Source organism: Cnephaeus nilssonii, assembly GCF_951640355.1.
Source record: "Cnephaeus nilssonii genome assembly, chromosome: 13".
Taxonomy (NCBI): Eukaryota; Metazoa; Chordata; class Mammalia; order Chiroptera; family Vespertilionidae; genus Cnephaeus; species Cnephaeus nilssonii.
Genome location: NC_137084.1, coordinates 67,262,902 through 67,268,917, shown reverse-complemented (window position 1 = coordinate 67,268,917; position 6,016 = coordinate 67,262,902).

Here is a 6,016-nt window from a genome sequence, read left to right as displayed (position 1 = left end):
GTCACCCCGCAGCTATGCGATCCGGCTCCGGGCCAAATACCGCCGGCGTGACGCCCGCGCTCGTGAGCCGCTGCCTCTGAGAACAGAGTCAACCTGGTGGCATTTCTGCTTCGATGAAGTAAACAATTGTAACCGTTTCAAGCAGTTTGTAACCGTTTTCCTCCGCTTGCAACAGCTCGCCGTGGAAATGGAAGAAAGCAGAAGTGCTGGAAAGGAGAACAGCGCCAGCTTAATTTTGGAGGCTTGATTTTTATAATCGTTTGGGGATAATATTATAATTACATCTATGTTATAATTAACCGGTGGACCTTTTGTGTTTTTTTTAATATATTTTATTGATTTTTTACAGAGGGAGAGAGAGTTAGAAACATCGATCAGCTGCCTCTTGCACACCCCCCACTGGGGATGTGCCCGCCACCAAGGTACATGCCCCTGGCCGGAATCGAACCCGGGACCCCTGAGTCTGCAGGCGGACGCTCTATCCACTGAGCCAAACCGGTTTCGGCGGACCTTTTGTTTTTAAACTTTTGTTTTTAAACTCTTGGTTTTCTGTTCTAGAGATGGCACTAACGAAAGCGTGTCCTTATTTCAAAAACCTTGGTGTGGCTAGCCATGGGCATTTTTGCCCCGCCCCCGCCCCCATCCCCATGAATGCCACAAACGGTGTCGCAGAGTAAATGTTTGCCATATGGCAGCGAGCACATGTCTTAATGTGTGTTCTGTGAAGACATTGTTTGTCAGTGATTAGCAGACGCCCTCTTTTTCAGGGGAACTCCGGGGGCAAAACATTTCAAAAACTTCCAAATAGCAAGCCGCTTAGTTAGGCAGCCGGGAATTCCAGGATCCTGAACCATTTCCCATTTTCTGCCCCTGTCATTTCTGTCTGCCAGTCAGTCACAGAACAGAAGGGTTTTTTGTTCCAGTGTTAATAGTATAAAGAAAGTATTGGTAAGTTTGTGACACACGGGGAAGAAATGCCATGGCCCCAAATGACTAAAAACTTCCAAATATGGCACATGAGTTTTGGTAGTAGTTCAGTATTTAGTTCAAGTCACTGTTTCTCGGAAAGTTACAGAATCTTCCTTACATAGGGGGGAAATATATATAGCAAGAATTGTTCATTCTGAATTCAAGGTTATTTCTCTTTTTCAGTTCTTGTCCTGACCAAAAAAGATAATGAACATACTTTAGTATAGGGGAAAATTTGAATTTCAAACACTCAAAAGCCTTAGATATTTCCCCCAAAAAAAGTATGTAATAACTTTCAGTTATAATAAATACTACTTTGTAACTTTAATCTTGTATAAGCTGTAGTTTGGTGTTAAATTTATTCAGTTAATCTTTTTCATATTTTCAGTGTAGAGTTGCTGGTGATTTTGTTTTATTTTTAATATATTTTTATTGATTTCAGAGAGGAAGGGAGAGGAAGAGAAAGACAGAAACATCAATGATGAGAGACAATCATTGATCAACTGCCTCCTGCATGCCCTCTACTGGGGATTGAGCCTGCAACCCAGGCATGTGCCCTTGACCAGAATTGAACCTGGACCCTTCAGTCTGCAGGCCTATGCTCTATCTACTGAGCCAAACCGGCTAGAACGAGTTGCTGGTGATTTTAAAAAATAAGTTGTATATTTCTGTTGAAGTTGCCATCCTAATATTTTTCATATTTATGTAGAAAAGATATTTACAGGATTCAAAACAATTTTAAGGGTGAAAATAAGATTGAAGGGATTTGTCTACCAGATAATGAGTTGTATAATAAAGCCACAGTAATTAAGACAGTATTGTAGTAGCACAAGAATGGACAAATAAACAAAAGAACAGGATAAGGAGCCCCAAAAAAGTATGTGTTGTGTGTGTGTGTACAGATAGGTAGGTAGACAGATATAGATATAAAGATATAGGATATATATATATACATCCATGTAATACGTATATATGAATTTGATATACGACATTGATATTAGTGATAAGAATATTAACTATTCAATAAGTAATGCTAAATGAATGAATATTTTAATAGAAAAGTTAGATCTTGCCCAGCCATCATGGCTCAGTGGTTGAGCATCGAAATATGAACCAGGAGGTCACGGTTCAATTCCCAGTCAGGGCACATGCCCAGGTTGTGGGCTTGATCATCAGTGTGGAGTATGCAGGAAGCAGCCGATCAATGATTCTCTCTCATCATTGATGTTTCTGTCTCTTCCTCTCTGAAATCAATAAAAATACATTTTTTTAAAAAAAAAGCTAGATCTTGAACTAAACTATTAAAGACATTCCTGGTAGATTAAAAACTCTAAAAGTGAATAGTTATTAATCTGGGGTTTTAAATGTATTTTGTGAGTTGTAATCCATTATAGTTACTGCCATTATTGGTGCTCAAGTATTTTTAATCTTAGGCTAATAGGAGTATACACATTAGTTTCTGAGTCCTTTGACATGGTCCTAATAGTCTTTGATTGATTTCCAGGCTGATGTTGTACATTTCTATAATGCACCATTTATTCAGGGTGCCCTGGTTCCTTTAATGGGAAATGGTATTTAAAAACTATAATCTGAATGTTTGTGGTGCTCACTGTTATTGAGTTGTATTTTTTTTATAACTTAATCCATGGACAGAGCTGGGTAATGTGGTCTTACTTTGTGTAGATGTACCAATAATATATTCAACTAGAACATATGTATTCAACTACTTCCCTAATGGATATACTTCTGAGTGGTTTCCAATCTCTTACTATTACAAATAGTGCTGTAATGAATAGTTATGAACATGTCTTATTTTAAGACATATTCCCAGCAGTTAGATTGTTAGATCTAATGATAAATTCATAACTTTGCTAGATATGGTCAAATATCGGCAGTGTTAGCATTTTGCAATCCACCCAGCAATGTATGTAAATTCCATTTTAGCTCCAATATGGCTTTTTATTTTCTTGCATAAAACTAGGGAAAAATAAAAGGTAATTTTTAAAAATATATATTTTATTGCTTTTTTACAGAGAGGAAGGGAGAGGGATAAAGAATTAGAAACATCGATGAGAGAGAAACATCGATCAGCTGCCTTTTGCACACCCCCTACTGGGGATGTGCCTGCAACCAAGGTACATTCCCTTGACCGGAATCAAACCTGGGACCCTTCAGTCCGCAGGCTGACGCTCTATCCACTGAGCCAAACCGGTCAGGGCAAAAGGTAATTTTTATTTGGAAAAAATAAAACATGCATTTAAGGACAAAGTTTTTGTCAGCTTAGAAGCTGTCAGAATAATGCCGTCATAACATTTTTCATTCTTGCATATGGGTCTGTATGCATATGTGAAAAAGATGTACATATACATTATCTGTCCCAGAATGCATCATGCTCTGTCTTGAGGCTATCAATAGGTAGACATTGATTTTAAGTGGATGTCCTTACCTTTATTATGAACAAAGAAAAACCACTTTCACAAAAAGACTTGGAAAGGGGGTGGGAGGAAATGCCCTTACCATATTTAACAATCCTTGTTTTAAGACAGTGAGAAATTTTGTAGGTGGGAAGTGGTACTAGGTTTTTTTTTCCCTTCTGTTTTTCCTTTCTCCCTACTGAAGAAAAGAACTAGGTAATATAGTAAATGTATTCAGAATATATATTTTTTACTTTGAATACTTTTTTGTATTTCAATTACATTTGACAATATTAGTTTCAGTTGTACAATCCAGTGGTTAGACATTATATAACTTACTAAGTGGTCATCCTGCTAAATCTCGTACCCACCTGATACCATAATAGTTATTACAGTATTATTAGCTATGCTCGCTATGCTGTACTTTATATCCCTATGACTATTCTGTAACTACCAATTTTGCATCTCCACCCCTCATACCAGTCTCATGTGGCTTCTTCTTTATATCCTTAGTTATAGGACTTCTGTTCAGCCAGGTTTAACCTTTTGCACTTGGATGTCGAGTGTGACTCGACACGGTTAGCATCGGTAGCAGCTCGTATGTCGAATTGTATTGAATGCATCAATAATTTGAAATATAAAAAAATCCAAATAAATAAGTTTGTATGAAAAGAAACTCCAGTTTTTTATTCTACTGCCGCGCTTTGTAAAATCTGGGGTATTTAAAAAATTAAATCCCGAGTAGAATAAAGGAATCGAGAAAAAAGCGAGTGCAAAGGGTTAAGGCAGTTCTGAATGATGATTATTCTGTAGCTTAGTTGTAATTTTGATGTGGTTGTGGAAGGAAGCGAGTATCTATGCCACCACTTGACTAGAAATCCCTATTTCATATAGTTTTAATTTCTTTGCTCTATTATGAATGACATCAAAAATATTTTCATATGCATCAATTGCATATGTAAAGCTTTATTTAAATAAATAAGTATAAAGAATGTTGGGATTGATTGTGTGGTATTGTTAAAGAATAAAATATTCTGACACTTAAGATGTCAACAAGTAAGAAAAGGTAAGGTTATTCAGGACAGAGAGGTAAGGCTCAATTCTGAATACAGCAGACAGCTGAGGATGTATATATAGCCAACCAGTAGGATAAGGGGGTCAGTGGGTATAAAATTACTGAGGAGGGACATCAAGTGCAGGGGGGAGGGGGCTTCCTTGCTAAACTTCTGTTTTTTCCTCTTGTTAATCTGTCTTTTATTACAGTGATCTCAGCCAAGAACTCAGAAGGGTTTGGGGAAAATTATTTTTTCCTTCCCTACATCAGTATATACTGTAGGGAAGGAAAAATCTTTACCTCTGCCCATCTTAGGTTCTTCACCTGGGGCGCTGAAAATTAAACTGGCCAAAGCTAGATCCTCAGGTGAGGATTAACAAAACAAAACAAAAGTTTTTGCCCAGCCCATGTGGCTCAGTCGTTGAGCGTTGACCCATGAACCAAGAGGTCCCTGGTTTGATCCCCAGTAGGGGGCGTGCAGGAGGCAGCCAGTCAGTGATTCTCTGTCTTCATTGATGTTTCTCTCTCTCCCTTTCCCCTTCTTCTCTCTGAAATCAATAAAACATATTTAAAAAAAACAACAAAATAAGAATAGTATTTGAGCATTCTCAGCACCATATATACATATATATGTATATATACATATGTATATGTGTGTGTGTGTATATATATATATATATATTCCAACTTTTTAAATCCTCACCACAATCCTATGAGATGTTGCTATATTATCCTCCCTCCACAGAGATGCACACATTTATAGAGATGTTAAATAATTTTCCCAAGACTACTCAGCCCTAATCTGAACCCAACATGTGCACTTTTTAAAAATATATATGTTTTTGTTTTATTTTTTTACAGAGAGGGATAGAGAGAAATATTGATGAGCTGCCTCCTGCACACCCCCTACTGGGGATGTGCTCGCAACCAAGGTACGTGCCCTTGACCGGAATCGAACCTGGGACCCTTCAGTCGGCAGGCCAACTCTCTACCCACTGAGCCAAACCAGTGAAGGCATCACGTGCACTTTTAATCCCTGTGCTGTACTGCCTTTTCAAAATTTCAATGAGTCTAAAATAAGATAATGTATACCAGACACCTAGTTCATACATGTTTAATAAATGTCAGTTTATTATTAATATTCTGTCTATATTTTGCCTTTTTAAAATGTCCTTTCCTAAATTGAAATACCTTGCTTCATTATTCAGAAAACAGTTCCAAGTCCCACCATCTACATAAGTCGTCTTTTTTAACTGGGTTGATCTTAAAAATTCCTTTTGATATCTAAATTTGGCCCTTGATTCTCAACAGTGGTAATTAAGGAAGAAGAAATCTCTATCACATCCAACCCCACTCACAGAAAGTCATTCATTCATTTACTCAATAAGGTCCTATTTGGGGACTCTTTCCCCTTCCCCACATGGGAGAATGCTGTGAGATCTTTCCCCCTCCCCTCGTGGGAGTCTACTTGTTCTTCCTTTACTATAAAAAAATTTAAAAATAAGGGCCTATTCATGCCAGGCTCTGTGTCACGTGCTAGACTATACTGGTGAACAAAACAGATGGTTCTCTTTCTCAT